General features: G+C 37.7%; 1 pseudogene; it reads right to left on the bottom strand.

Annotated features, from left to right (window-relative positions):
- The window catches only part of LOC124722310, a 145,912-nt pseudogene that overhangs the window by 26,154 nt on the left and 102,527 nt on the right, over nucleotides 1–17,231 (bottom strand).

Below are 17,231 nucleotides of genomic sequence, written 5' to 3'. Positions count from 1 at the left end.
TTGAATGTAAGAGCTGCTGATGACACTACAATGCACACACTTCTTAAATCTGATTTCAATAAATTATATATTGAATAATTATGATTAAGAGAGAACAAATGCAGATAGTTACCTTCAGCTCTTGTACCTGACTGGCAATATGCCACATAAGAGTCTCATTCAGTAGTTTCATACCGTAAGGGCCTATTAATTCAGCCAATGCTCATAGCTCATTTATGTCTGAAAACTCTTCAGCATTAAATGGAATTGCACCTTCTGCTGTCAGGCTAACAAAAGCACGCTGAATATTGGAGAAGCAAATATTGCCTGCACTCACTCTTCTCAATAAAACCTCAGAATACCTGTAAAATGTAACAACAGGACTATTTTTAAAAACAAACAAAAATGCTAAAAATCTGTCTAACTGCTTAACATCAAATACTGAGGTATCTCGTTTTTATAAAACCCAGAGTATATTCGGGTAGATTAAGAAGCGACCTTCAAAAAAATAAAATCCTGCTTATATCCGTTTCAGCACTGATAGTTACGTGTTTGACCACTAGAGAGCATCTGGTGCTCCATATATAGCCTAACTGTCATGTTTTGGTTGAGATGGTTGCCGCTAGATATTGTCTTTACTGTGTGCAGCTGTGTATACTTGACAACAAAACACCAGCTTTCAGACTGTCTCCTACATTACACTTAAGTAATGCTTTCGAAAAAGAATCACTGTAGTGATCCTGAGTCCGACATTGAATTTAGCAGTTCAGAAAGCGGCAAGTGCTCACCAGTGGTATGAGATGCATACATCCACAGCCAGCTCCTCCAAGATTTATGTTCACAGGAAATTGTTGCGAGATACATGGTTAGGCTTCATAGCTACATAGAAACTAAAAAATGACTTCAAGTTTAAGGATATTTTAGTCAAAATTCAGTGCATGGTATACTCAGGATTTTATTATTGGTGATTTTCAAATTTTATAACATATTATATTAAACTTCAACAGCTGTCTTTATACGCCTCTATCTACTGTTCCGTTACAGTTTTTTTTTTTTTTTTTTTTTTTTTTTTTTTTTTTTTTTTTTTTTTTTTTCATTAATAAGAAAATATCATTCTTTGGAATATAATTTGCAAAAAAGGGGTTAAAACTGTACGCTTACAGGTTGTCACTGAATGTAAACTAGTAAACACTTTTGTACAAGAGTGAACTCTGTCTTCACTGACTGTGGTTATGCTAACAATTAAGAATTAACAAAGAGATACATTAATAAAATTCAGTGGGAAGACAGACTCTGACAAATGTCCTGGAAAATGATAAAGTATGTGGTGTTTCCATACTTAAGACATTTGGGCTATCATTGTACACTCTTTCACAATCCCAATACTAATTTAAAATATTATAAAACATAAGATCAAAACTTTTATTTAGCACATAGTATCTGTAATATTCAATTAAGTTTAACAGCCTTAAGATTCAGCATGTACTGCTTCACTTGTAACCTGAATTGTCATGATTCTTGTTTGCATGAGATCTGTAGATCTGGACCTGGAGTTGTATCATGGATCATAAGAAATACCCCCATGGCAATGCAATTTACATAATTCATGAGTCAGTCAAAACCATACCAATAAAGTTTACATAATGTAACAACATTCCTCTCCAGCAAAGGAAAAAAAAAATCAGCAGTGACAGAGGAGGAGAGTTTATACCAAGAAACCATTCTTTTAAACTTATCAAGACTCTAAAAAAAAAACTGGTGTAAAATGTGGGGAAAATGTAAATGACGGGAAATTACTTGCTAAGCATAAACGTTATAAAACATCAATAAGCAATTCTGTTATTTGTACTGACCTTTAATTTGAAATCCTTGGCCTTACACAAGTCTAACATTGCATGAACACACTGGGAGTTTTAAGAAAAATCATAATTATTGATTTATCAGTTTTTCTGGTGATTTTTTCCTGTCTTGTTTTCTAGTTCACAAACACATCCAAAAGTTCTGAGGTCTAAATTAAAATTTTAGCCAAAGTCCAAAAGTGATTACAAGGCCTGAACATATGTTACGTACATATATATGACACCAAACAGTAGGTAAGAATTATATCTAACAACGTATCATAAAACATGTTATGTTGTACGGTAAAAAAATTATTTTTAAGGAAAAATATGCAAAATGTAAAATAATAGCTGGGAATTGTTGGCACATTACTTATGACAGTGGAACCAATGCATTCTATAAATGTTGGCATGGCATTACCTGTATGAAGATAAGCAGTGGCACAATGAAATATAATTTTGTAGAATGTGATATTCAGCAGAATATGCAGTTAAATTTTAGTTGCACTGACAGGTCCCAAGGTTCTGTAAATGTTATCACGACTTTACCTGTATGCAGATATGTGGTGACATAATGAAATATAATTTGTAAGACATGATATTCAGCAGAATGTGCAGCTAAATTTAGTTGTGCTGACAGGTCCCAACCTAACTGACACATCATAAACCAGGACACATTTCATTAGAAAGGCCAACAATGTGACAATTATTTTTGTAAGTGTTATTGGTGCTCATTTCAATCACAGTTATTTAAGTTGTGCTATTAGGCCCCAATTAACCTCAGAAATCACTGCATATTCCAAAAAAAAACCTGTACTCTATGCACTGTCTGTTAACGTCTCACTGGAAATCCATAAAATAATATCCCAACAATTCCCACATAGTTCACACATTTTCATACTACTGCTCTAGGTTATAGTTTCCAACTTTTCTTCTGTTGGGACTATACTGAAGTTTGGCTTAAAATAGGGACAGCCAAGATTTCAGTATGCAAACTGTGCACTGGCATGAGTGCCACAGCTGTCAATCATGTTGCCTATCTGGTAACATCTACAATGGACTGATACGATCAAGCATCTGAATGTCACACACATATCTTACACAAGTGTTCTTGCTAGTTAGAGTCACCTGGAGTTTGCTATTTGTGCCGCGATGAACAATGTCACATTAGTAAAGATTTGTAGGATTGAAGACTAGACTACTTTTTGTTTAATCTGAGGTGGAAATATTTTTCTAAATTTCTCGATTGCATGTAGTCAGGAGAAAGGTTTCCTGCAAGCTGCAAAATTTTGTTCTTCCCAACTTAGATGCTCATCCAAAATTACGCCAAGATCTTTTACTGTTTTTTGAAATGCTAATTGGGTACCACTGACAAGTATCGGAGAGATTGATATACAATGAAAAAGGCACTGGACCAGGAACAGAACCCCAAGTGCCTCCAACAAAGAACAATTTTTCCCCTATGACTTCTCCGAAGCACAGCTGATTCGTTAACATTTGTTTTTTAAGTAGCTGTCGAATCACAGTATTGCACTGTTTGAGAAATTTAGTTGTTTCATTTTGGCACGTAATACACTGAAATCAACCATAATGAAAGCCTTGCTAAAATCAAGCAGTGTTAAAATGGTATCTTCACACCCTGAAACATTTTCATTAAGTGAAATTTACAATTATTAAACTGTAAAAGTGGGTGCCGAACTAACATTGGACACATAGAAAATCTGAAGTGGTCAGGGAGGGAGGAGTTGTAAATAGTAGGTAAGCAGTAATTCCATGAATGTAAAAGTGGTTTTATATTGTATTTAATTTGATCTTAAACTATACAAAATGTCTCACATTTGCTTCAAAACTGTTTAACCATAAAGTTGAGCTCCTGCTAATTTTTTGAAGTACATGCAGTTTTTATCTGCAGTTAGGAGGTTTCTATAGGTCGTGGCAAGCAATCTGATCATCTAGAGACAGACTTCCAGCCAGCTCATTTATAACTGAAGTCCTACTTAAGACTTCTAAAATCTTGGTTGGCCAAAATGTACTGCACTGGTCACAGCCGTGATTCACATGGCTACTTCAGTAACATGGATAACTGATGCTATATTTTATATTGTACTTTTTACCAATGAAAAAACAGCTACATTAAGTTCACAAGATAGAAAAATTTTCCCAGCACACTGTCTACTTTTAATGTATACATTTTAGAACATAAGTGTACTTGTGCGACACAGTGTCCAGAAGGAAATAATGTAAGTTATCGAGAGTCACTTCGTAAGTATTGTGAGACTCAACATGGAACAGCATTAATGTTAAAAACAATTAATTCCTGATCTGGTACACTTCACTTTCAATACTAGTAGGTGTGGGTTAGTGAATTAGTGGTTAACTATCAGACTATTATTCCCAAAGTCCTAGGATTTCTTTGTGTCACTATCATTTCTTTCACCTAGGGCAATGATTCACCAATGTGAAAAACAACAAGCTACACTGTGGTTTGAAGTTCACATAAATCTATAGACCCCCAAAACTGGCTGAGTAAGTCAGTTCAAAGGTCAGAGGAAGATCATACTACATATAAAACAATTATGCCTACACATCTATAGAAGCAGAACACCATGCCAGCCCCAGCAGACAGTGCTTTCAACTCCCAATGATGATAGTGAAGATAGCTATTGAAAGTTTGAGTTTTTGATTCGAAATGATGTAGCTTGTAAACCAAGAAGATTTTATTGAAGCATGCCACTGTGAAGGACTCCGAGGACACATGCCTTATTGTTTCTGCTTAAGTTTTAACAACTTTTATATATACGACCTGCTTTAGAGTCACAAAAGATAGCCATGACTGAATATGCAATAATATTATATTACTATTGTGCAAGTTTTGTGTTTTTATTGCAGGACACAAATTTTAGCCATCTGTCATCAATATGTTTTATGTCACTATGCAACAGCGAATAAAATTTGGTGATTAAAAAATAGAGACAGCTCTTTAAGGATTGAACATTCTGCATAGATTTTATGCAGAAATGTTATATGTACTTCATTGACAAATGCTTCTGTTTAAAAAAAGCTGACAAGGCTCATATCAAACTATACATACCACTGAGTGTATAGTGAAGCCACTGTTTTTTCACCATGACTATCCATATTTTGTGTTTGCTGCAGCAACGCATTGTTGAAGACTCGAGTAATGTCAATGTGCACTGCAGAAAATAATAATGATCATAATTAATACATGTGGAAAATACATTAAATGTCTCAATCAATAAAGTTGTAATATTAAGCATTACAACAAGTAAAATCCATAAATATACGTCAATGAAAAAACAAAATAAGTCAAATAAATGGGTAGAAGATGTAAGCTACATAAAAGTGAAAACATATGATCAAATGAACGAGAAAATTATCATAGTTAAGCTGGAAAATGAAGACAGTTTAGCAAAGTGCTAAAGTGTCTAAATAAGTAACACAAACAATGTATATTAGTTACACAAAATTTATGAAATTTATTCACAACTGCAGCATCTTTCTGACATTAGCTGTATTAGGTGTGAAGATATTACCTATTGGTGACACAGGACTTGAACATGGATTTCCTGCTTGTCAAGAGTGGTTGCATTAACCATCTCTGCTATCTGAGCATGCTTCCATGACCAACCCAAACTTCCACATGTCATACTGTCTACAATCCTATCGCTCACAACTTTACATGGATTTCCGCGACAGGGTTTCAAGGAGGCAAACGTATTCAATGTTAGTATGACGATCATCATTTTGCCCGTCCGGGCTTATGTTAGTATGACGATCATCATTTTGCCCGTCCAGGCTTGTAATACTTATTTTTAACAGTGTGTGAAGAAAAAGACATTGGCAACAATCTTGCAAATGTACTAAATTTATGAAATATATTCAAAACTGCAGAATCTGTCCGACATTAGCTGCATTGGTATAAGGATAACCTAATAAATTTAGTACAGCTGCAAGACCATCACCAATGTCTATTTCTTCAGACATTGTTAAAAATACATATTAAAAGCAACGATGGGCAAAAGGACAATCATAATAGTCTCCTTGAAACCCTGTGGCAGAAGTCCAAGTAAAGTTGTAAGCAATGGTGTCCTAGACAGTATGACATTTGGAAGTTTAGGTCAGTACTAAAAGCAAGCTCGGATAGCAGAAATGGTTACAGCGACCACTCACAACAGGCTAGAAATCCTGGTTAGGGTCCCAGTTCGAGACAAATTTTCATGTGTCACCAATCATACCTAAAATGTCAGAAAGGCTCTGCAACTGCACACAAATTTCATACATTTAGTACAGCTGAAAGCTCATCACCAATGTCTGTTTCTTAAGACATTTTTAAAAATAAGTTACATAAAAGGTGTGCCATGTGTTTATTCTAATGAATAAACATTTTAACCTAATACTTAAAGTAGAGGACAGAATAAATAATAAAAAATTAAAGAATCCCTCCAGAAAAGGAATTCATGAACTGAAAAATTTTAAAAAACCTTCAAGGATCAAACTGACATAAATAACATGCTCAGTCACAACTGAAGATGAAAAATAATGATATCCATTGTACATTTTTCAGGAGCTTCATGGATACATAATGAACATTCATACTCATTTTTACTGTATGGAAGAAATTGAAATCAACTGAAAAGAAAAGGGTGGACATGTGGACACTTATAGGGCATTGTAAAACACCTGTCCCAACTTAGCAATAACAATCTTACAAAGAGAACCACAGCAACAAGCCTGACATACTATTAACAATTAAATATTTTTCCCTGATTATTACCTGTTCAGTTTTGGGGAACTCATTCCGTCCATCTATTGGGAAGTGAGAGTTATATCCACTACACGAAAGTTTTATAAGACAAAGAAAAGATGGTATATTTTTTCTGCTGTTAAAAGCAGAAAAAAATCACTTAACTGGATAACTATTTTGAAGAGAGCTATAACAAATTGCAAACAAAGGAAGCACACAAGAGAAATGCTGTAGCAACTGCATTTCTGTTCAGCATATGACTTTGTGAGTTAGTAGCATCAATAAAGGAATTTAAAAAAAATAAGTAAATAAATTACTGATGACTGCTGCTGGCATATTGGTATAGAGGACATCATAAAACCAGTAAGTCACAAAACACCATTATGAGCACACTGACGGTCCTGCCCCGATTGTCATTTGGTGCACATGCAATACAACTGCCTCCATGTAGATGACTTGCATGGGAAATGACACAAAATAGGCCATTTGGCAAAAGTTTGTGAATGCCGTTGAGCTGTGGGACAGTTGTTGGAGGCTCTAGTTTACTCCCTGTCTCCAACATCCCACAAGCATCATGCAAGCATATTTTGCCAATGTTGGTAGTGGATAGACAATTGATTGAGTTTCAGGTAGACTGGAGTAACTGTCAGTCTAATTAAATTAGGTACGTACAGGCTCTTGGGTTGCCTGCATTGCAACAGCCACTATGTCAAGTTGTGCCTTATAGTACACAATGTATCCCTTTCAGTGCAGCGATTCTCCATCTCTGCACATTATAAGAACGTGGATCAGCAACTAACTTTGTTAGTAGTTACTACATCCTTGGTACAAAATATTTTTTGGATTAGTCATCTTATCTGTTTTTGGCTTCCAGATAATCGACAAAGTGCATTTAGTATCTTAAGTGGTCCCCATTCAAGATTTGGACTCTTTTCTGTAGTTGTACAACAAATTGTTTGAGAAAACCTTGGATTGCGCAAAATATTCAAGCCACAAGGCATCAGCAATACCTAAATTTTGTTGTCCCCGCCCCATTCCTTTCACAATGCACAGCAAGGTCAATGCCGAGTTGCAGTGTTAGCAGGATCTCAGCATTGTTTCTCCTATTTCATCTAGTTAGTGGGCTGCCCCTCTGAGTGTGATTCAGAGGTCAGACAGCACTGTATACCTGTTTTAAATATGAGGTCAATGCACAATGTGTTGCAAACATGTTTCAAATTGCACAGCTGGAGGAGGAGAGGAGGAGATTAGTGTTTAACGTCCCGTCGACAACGAGGTCATTAGAGACGGAGCACAACCTCGGGGTAGGGAAGGACGGGGAAGGAAATCGGCCGTGCCCTTTCAAAGGAACCATCCCAGCATTTGCCTGAAGTGATATAGGGAAATCACGGAAAACCTAAATCAGGATGGCCGGACGCGGGATTGAACCGTCGTCCTTCCGAATGCGAGTCCAGTGTGCTAACCACTGCGCCACCTTGCTTGGTGCACAGCTGGAGAAGTTGTTGGGAAAGTTGTCAGGAGGACAGTTTTTTACACTTATCGAACAGTGCGATTAATACCTGCAATTGCCATTGGATGCCACTTCTCAGAACTTTTTACTGTTCAATATCCCCTTGGGGCTTTACCAGTTTAATTGTTTGCCCTTTGGAATTTCAACTGCACCAGGAATTCATCATGGATATTTTGTGCAGGTGGATCAGGACATTCCCTGTTGCATCAACTACCTTGATGACCTCTGCATCATGCGTTCCATGTGAGAGGAGCATTAACAAAATCTGCAGACAGTTTTCCAACACCTTGTAGAGAACAGCCTTCATTGAAAACGAAAAATGTAGACGTCTTCCCCCAAAAGAGTATTTTTTTGGGACATGCTTAACAAAGACAGCTTAGTCCCTATGGACAAGCACATTGAAGCCACTGTCAACCTGCTGGTACCCAAGAATTGTGGGAGCTCTAGTCCTTGGGCAAGATTTCTTATTACACTAAGTTCATTTCCCAGGCTGTGCACATCTGCCATCCTATTGATTGGCTTCACCAAAAGGGTGTCAAATTCATGCGGTCTGTGGACTGTTAACAGAATTTTCAAACTGTGTGTGCACTGCTCCCTATTTGAATTCCTCTGTGCTGTGTAAACCATTAACCTTGGTCATAGTACGGTGTTGGTATGGTTCTGTTGCACAGGAACCCAGATGGCACCGAGCAGCCAATTGCTTAAGTACTGAAGACACTTTATGGAGTGAACTGTAACTACTCGTTTCTCCCCTCCAATGGAGCCAGCCGTGTCAGCATTGTCTTCTTCAGTGGTTGAGCCATTGCTGGAGAATCCTATGTCATGGCTGGTTTTGTGAAAGAGGCTGCAGTAGAAGCCACACCATTTTCAGTGACCTCTTCAGGAGGGAGGGATTTAGACTCTCCGCCAGCGGACATCAAGATGGATGCAGATGAGCTGGTTCAAATGGTTCAAATGGCTCTGAGCACTATGGGACTTAACATCTATGGTCATCAGTCCTCTAGAACTTAGAACTACTTAAACCTAACTAACCTAAGGACAGCACACAACACCCAGCCATCACGAGGCAGAGAAAATCCCTGACCCCGCCGGGAATCGAACCCGGGAACCCGGGCGTGGGAAGCGAGAACGCTACCGCATGACCACGAGGATGCAGATGAGCTGTCACAGTTATCGCAGCAGAATAGTGCAGAATGCTATGACAGAGGGTGTGTGTGAACATAGTACGGGCAGAGCTGCAGACACAGGTGTTTACTTGCTGGCAGCAGTAGGCCTGGTGTGGCAGTTCCTACGCAGACATCAACTACCTCGGACCTGCTCTATGTCTAACACTATACTTTTCACTCTGTGCTTAGTTTATACAGTAGCTCACATTGGAAGCAATATATTTACTCTGTGCTCATCTCTATGCAGTGTTCGGACACACTACTTCACTATGCACCGACTTGTACATTGAGTTTCCTTCCCTCTTCCTAGGTTCAGCTTCCCAGGCTTGTAGTCAAGTTATCATAAGCTAGTATAGTGAAATATTGTGCTGACAGTGATGGTTCCACAGCACTGTCACCATGTCTGTACAGAAAAAAAGGGGGGGGAGGGGGGGGGGGGAGAATATCTGACCTATAAATGTGGAGCAAAATGAGCATGTAGGGAACAATGTAATCACACTGCAATGCCAAAGATTTGCAATGTGAAGCTGAAGTAAGAAGCAAACCAGTCAAAGACTAGCTCATACAGTAACAAAAAACAACATACACAAGGGAACAAGGGAAAAATATACAAGAAGGTAATAATGAACACTTATGTGAATGATTTATTATAACAATTAATAAAATGAAAAACATTTTAAAGAGATTAGTGGATGGAAAATGAGTTAAACTCAACACTGGGGAAATCGAACAAAACACAAATTCCCAACTGAATTTTGAAACTTCAAGCAGCACTCATATGTTTACCACCCAAGTTTGAAAGAGAAACAACTATTCCTAATGCAAAAATTACAAAAAAAGAAAAAGAAAAAGTAGAGCTCTCATAAAGGTCTGTTCTTCATCTACTTCAAGGTAAACATATACGATACTAACAAGGGAACCTCCCCATCGCACCCCCCTCAGATTTAGTTATAAGTTGGCACAGTGGATAGGCCTTGAAAAACTGAACACAGATCAATGGAGAAAACCGGAAGAAGTTGTTTGCAACTATGAAAAAAATAAGCAAAATATACAAACTGAGTAGTCCATGAGAAGATAGGCAATATCAAGGGTAATATGAGCTCAGGAGCGTCATGGTCCCGTGGTTTGTGTGAGCAGCTGCGGAACGAGAGGTCTTTGGTTCAAGTCTTCCCTCGATTGAAAAGTTTTAATTTTTTGTTTTCAGACAATTATTATCTGTCCGTCCGATGCGATCACTTTTTTGGGAGTGATTATCACATCAACAAGAAAACCTACATCGGGCAAGGTAGAAGAATATTTTTACCCATTCGCCAAGTGAACAAGTTAGGTGGGTCGACAACATATTCCTGTCAGGTGATGCACATGCTGTCACCAGTGTCGTATAGAATATATCAGACATGTTTTCCTGTGGAGGAATCGGTTGACCTATGACCTTGCGATCAAATGTTTTCGGTTCTCATTGGAGAGGCACGTCCTTTCGTCTACTAATCGCACGGTTTTGTGGTGCGGTCGTAAAACACAGACACTAAACTTATTACAATGAACAGAGACGTCAATGAACGAACGGACAGATCATAACTTTGCGAAAATAAAGAAAGTAAAATTTTCACTGGAGGGAAGACTTGAACCAAGGACCTCTCGTTTCACTGCTGTTCACGCTAACCACGGGACTACGGCACTCCTGATCTAACATTATCCTTGTATTGCTTATGTTGCACATGGACTACTGAGTTTGTATATTTTGCTTTTTTTTTCATAGTTCCACACAACTTCTTCCTGTTTTCTCGATTGATCTGTGTTCAGTTTTTCAAGGCCTATCCACTGTGCCAACTTATAACTAAATCTGAGGGGGGTGCGATGGGGAGGTTTCCTTGTAAGTGGGATAGATTATAGTGTTTTGTACATGATGACAAGAGTGATCGAAGAACAAAATTAATATTACAATATTGTTAAAAACCATTACTCACCATAATTCTCTACTGTCTGTAGTACATTCATATAAGCTCCAACACTTATCAGAAGTTCTGAAGGTTTAGCGATTTCACTAGTATCTGGATTGTACATCACCATTCCTACAAGTGCCCATGCAAACCTTGTTTCCAAATGCTGTGTCAGATATTCACGGGGTGCAAAAGTGTAATCCCACACATTGATGGTTGAGCAATAGTTAATGGCAAAACATAGTTCAGTCAATGCCATGTGAAGTTTATCCATGCTAAAAATAAAAATTACAGTAACTCTTACTTTCTAGCTAATAATAGAAAAATTTAGTCAGTGGCACAAAAAGAATAGGCCATACAAATTGGAAAATACATTTAAATAAAATGTATTAATTTATAATAATTTTTGGACTTAAGTCTGTTGTAGTATAGCGTACTATTACAAATTACTTTATCACAACAACTTGTACCAGAGACTACATCATACACAATGTATGTTATTAAAGATCCTGAAATTGAATTTACTCGACAACTACATGCATGTTATGCCCTAAACCAAATAATTTTTAATGAGAAAGAAAGATATAATGTACTTTATAAATACATCTCTTGTGTATGGGAAACAACCTGATCCTATTGATCCATTAACCACATAAGCTCATGACACTGTTAACAAAATTGTTGTGTTTGTAAATCTTGTTATTGACATCCAACCATAAGAAAACTCATATTATGCCTTAGCGAGTAAGGAAAATGACAAGCAAAATGCTGACATTCCACACAGCTACCAACTTCTGCCTTAGAATTGAATCAAACACTTTTAGATTCTTCTATATGGTACTGAAAAATCATGAGTGAAGTACAAGCAACAGAATGTGAAAAGATAGCTCAAGGAAGAGAGGAACATTAGAGTTCAACATCCCATTAATAAGATCATTAGAAAAGGAGCACAGAATCTGATTGGAGAATGGAAGGGCAGGGAAATTGGTGATGTCCTTTACAAAAGAAAGGAAGGCACATCAGTGTTTAATGCCCTGTTGAAAACAAGGTCATTAACTTTAGAAAAGAATTATCCCAGCTGTAGTGCTGACATACTTAGGGAAAGCATGGAAAACCCTTATCACAATGACTGGCCAGATATTTTCCTGGCTGTCCTTGCACACAGGTCCTGTGTGCTAACCATTACATGACTTTGCTTCATAAACATGAAGATAACCATTAACTGGTTAGTGCAAGCACACAAACTGTATAGTGCAAGCATTGAGTTGCAAATTGGCAAATAAACATGTTCTAGTTTTTCATGGTTATATAAACCGCTCAATACCTGTATACATTGTGTGATTATCTCCACACATTCTATAGATAGTTTTCTTTAAATTTTGTATGGAAAGTTCTGATTGAGAATTACAAATTATTTAGGAATAAAGGAGACAACTAACCGAAAGGCAGAAGTACTGCGTCATCGACAGGTACACAGACACAAGGTACAGAGCTTTGCCAGCTTTCGGAATGAACTTCCTTTTCCAACCTTGTAGGAGAACACACACACACACACACACACACACACACACACACACACACACGCACATGTCTGTCTCCATATATCGTGCTCAGTCAACTGCCAGCTCTTTCCTGTGCCAGGGTGAGTGTACTGGGGTGAGGTGGGCACCCCTGTACACTCACCGTGGGCCAGGAAAGAGCTGGCAATCGACTGAGCACAATGTAGGGAGACAGGCATGTGCGTGTTTTCCTATAAGCTTGAAAAAGGAAGTCCATTCCGAAAGCTATTGACAATGCAGCACTTCTGCCTTTCAGTAAGTCATCTCCTTTATTCCTAAGTAATTCTTTTTATTTATTTTTTATTTTGTTATCCTGGTGGGCTAAATTAAATCTGTGCTCTCTTTAACTATATAGTGACCTTTGACTGTCACTGACCACAGCTTAATTAAGAGTCTGAATTTCAAACTCTGTGATCAAGCCCAATGGACCATATAATGCCAACTGGCTGCCACATCATTTTCTGCAAATGGTGTCACTGATATTGAGAAGCACATGGTCACATTATCTCAGCTGTTGACATCTTCCTGAGAACCGGAACCACAACTTTTCATTCAAACAGTTCCTCAATTGTCCTTTCCAGCCCTACCTAGTTCCCTCACCAAGGAGAAATTCCTGGCAGTACTAGAAATCAAACCTAGCTCCTCTGCATGGTTGTCACACATGCTGATTGCTTTGATACAGACACAGACAACCTATCCCCTGGCATGGCATAGCTAAACCCAGAAATCTGGATTATTAAAAACTTGACAGATTCCTTCTCATTAAATAGCTTCAGTTTAGTAATGAAAAAATTATTATCTACAACTTATAACTAGCCCTTTTTTTCTTTTTTTCACTGTCTGAGTTGGGTTCAAATTTTCAGTCTCCTACAATTCAAACTGTAATAAAAAACATTAGGATCTCAAAACTATGAAAACACTTTTGGAAGAGACCAAGATGTCTTTATAAATCTGAAACTGTCAGGGACTATTAAGAAAGCATATTATAAATACACCAAGGCAACAAAACTCATGAGATACCTCCCAATATCATGTCCAATCTCCTTTTGCCTGGCATAATGCAACAGCTTTATGTGGCATGGACTCAACACAAGTTGTTGGAAGTCCCCTGCAAAAACACTGAGTCATGTTGCCTATAGCTGTTCATAGTTGCAAAAGTATTGCTGGTACAGGACTTTGCACAATTACGTCCGGTAAATGTTAGATGGGATTGATGTTAGGTGATATGAGTGGCCAAATCATTCACTCGAACTGTCTAGAATGTTCTTCAAACTAATCACAAAGAACTGTGGCCCAGTAACATGACACATTGTCATCCACAAAAATCCTATCATTAAATGACTGCAGATGGTCTCCAAGTAGTCAAATACAACCATTTCCAGTCAATGATCAGTTCAGTTGGACCGGAGGACCCACTCTATTCCGTGTAAACATAGCTCACATCATTATGGAGCCACCACCAGCTTGCACAGTGCCTTGTTGACAACCTGAGTCAATAGCTTTGTGGGGTCTGCACCACAACTGCATCCTGCCATCAGCTCTTACCAACTGAAATCGGGACTCATCTGGCCAGGCCATAATTTTCCAGTACTCTAGGGTTCACAAGCCCAGGAGAGGTGATGCAGGCGATATCACGCTGTTAGCAAAGGCACACTCATCAGTTGTCTGCTGCAACAGTCCATTAACAACAAATTTTGCTGGACTGTCCTAAAGGATACATTCATCATACATCACACATTGATCTTTGAGGTTATTTCACACAATGCTGCTTGTCTGTTAGCACCGACAACTCTACGCAAATGCTGCTACTCTCCATCGTTGCGCGAAGGCGGTCGGCCACTGCATTATCTGTGGTGAGGTAATGCTTGAAATGTTGTATTCTCAGCACATTCTTGACACGCCAGATCTTGCAATATTGAATTACCTAAAAATTGCGAAATGGAATGTCCCATGCATCTAGCTCCGACTACCATACCGCTTTCAAAGACTGTCAATTCGAGTCACGCGACCATAATCATGTTGGAAAACTTTTCACTTGAATCACCTGAGTACAAATGACAGCTCCACCAATGCATAGCCCTTTTATACCTAGTGTACATGATACTACTGCCATCTGTATATGTGCGTATCACTATCGCATGACTTTTGTCACCTCAGTGTAAATACCCCAAGCTCACTGATGACTGACCTGTGTATGCATCATTTTAGGGTTGTAAACACTAACCTGTCTGCATATTAGCTTTGCAAGATGCCAGGAGCACTGAGTATGAAACAAATATTTTTCTGTTGTCATTTTTAAACATTTACATTTAGTTTGCTAGACCATTTGTCATTAGACTGAGTTTGGTCCATTCTTGTCTAGAGAAAACTTTCTACTGCTTACATTAGTTGGACATAAATGTGGTTTCCGTTTCTTTTAGCACTCAATTTTCATTTCATCCAATCTAGTTTACAGAAGACATTAAGATCCCATTTATTAAATTTTGTTGCAATATATTACAATCACCAATACAATATTTTTATAGCTGATGAAGTTTAATGGAAAATTATATCGTGTTTAAACTGTCAAAACATCATGAATAAATTACTCTACTGAGAATATGCAACTGTTCTTAGTGAGCCAATCTCAGTTCTCCAGTAAATCTCTTTTAGTTTAAACATATTTTCAAGTCAATATACTAGACTGTCTGTCAACAGAATTCCAAACAATTACAGGACGCATTTCTTCATATACTATGTTTGAGAAACTTTAACAAGTTGCAAGTCTCATGTAATTAAAAAAAAATTACAATTTTCAATAATACATATGAGGTAGCGATGGTTAATATTTCAGGTTTATTAAGTATTTCAATTAATGTTCTAAAAACTGGGATATTAGTAATAATGGAGTAAATAATGTAATATCACTTTACTGTGTTGAACTGAATTGGATCATGTTTCCAGTCAAAACACAAGCAGTTGTCCTTTCCAAATAGGTACTTTTTAAGTACTAGAAATGTGTGACATTCAAGACTATCAAGTTCTGAATTTTGTATGTCATAAAACATAAACAGCACAAAAATACTGAGAAAGACTATTCACATTAAAGACATTTTTCACTGATTTAATTGACTAGGAGTGACCCATATTCTTAAAATTATATGTGAAAATGAAACTACCAGCACGTTACTAACTGCCAGCAAAAAATATTTCCATCATATAAATGTGGGGAAAAAAAACCTTACGTGGTGAGTTCTTCTCTGGTTTTTCGATAGCTTTCAACTCCAGGTTTGGCTATTTCTGGAGAACTCTTCTTATTCTTGTCTTTCTTTTTTCTGTTTACAACCTGTGATATTAAAATTGCACAGTGTTTTGGAAGTAGCTGAAAAATAAAACGTAAACTTTGAGAATTTTAAAAAGTTAATAGGTTGTTTTAAATACACTAAGAAGCAAATTTCTAAGCAAAAGTCTTGGGAGATCAATTATCAACAGTCTTTCACACTTCCTACAAGACAAAGCTGGAATTTGATATAGCTTTAGATTAAATCTAGTATTGTTGAGAGAAGTTGCATCATTTCATTTCTTCAAGTTCATCATGGACTGTTAGTGAATCAGCTGTTGTAATCAATGTATCTGAGTCTTGTTCCAGTTTAATTAACTGTACTATTCTCGAGTTCACAGAACCTTCTTTTTACTAGTGAATGCTTTGGTTACTAATACTTTATTCCTAGACCTTTTTTATCACATTCACAACATATATAAACATATTTTTTTGCTTCTTTCTTGGTTAGTCCCCACATCTTCAAACAAAGTCAAACTGGACTCCAAACTCAAATCATTTTAAGAATTTGTGCACACAAGAGCATGATGAAGAAATTTTAATTGTTTTCTACACTGTCCAATCAGATTAGTGAGACTATCTGTCAGAAGCCTGAATAACCACCTTTCACAGTGCGGACTCCTGCGAGACATGCAGAAAGAGAGTCAACGAGGTTCTGGAAGATACCAACAGAAACACTGTGGCCATCTGCCCTAAGTTTCCATGGCACGAACAGCCTGATTGATGTGGTCCCACAGATTCTCTATTGTGTTTAAATCCAGGGAGTTCGGTGTCCAAAGGAGTACAGTAAACTCATCCTGGTTCTCTTTGAACCAGGCATGTACACTGCGAGCTGTGTGTGACATTGCATTGTCCTGCTGGTGATGCCATTGTGCCAGGGAAAAACAAAATGCATGCAGGGGTAAACATAGGCCCCAATGATAGATGCTTACTTATATTGAACCATTGTGCTTTCCAGAATGATGACATCACCCATGGAAGGCCACAAAAACATTCCCCAGACCGTAACACAATCAGGGTCTTTGCTTTCAGGTGTTTCACATTGCACACACCAAAGGCCATCTCTCCAATGGAGCATAAAATGTGATTCATCTGAAAAGGACACATGTCGGCACTCAGTGAATGCCTAGTTGCAGTATCGGTGTGCAAATTCCA

This window comes from Schistocerca piceifrons, chromosome X, assembly GCF_021461385.2.
Source record: "Schistocerca piceifrons isolate TAMUIC-IGC-003096 chromosome X, iqSchPice1.1, whole genome shotgun sequence".
NCBI lineage: Eukaryota > Metazoa > Arthropoda > Insecta > Orthoptera > Acrididae > Schistocerca > Schistocerca piceifrons.
Note: the sequence above shows the minus strand (reverse complement) of the source record. Positions and strands in the feature narration are given on the sequence as shown.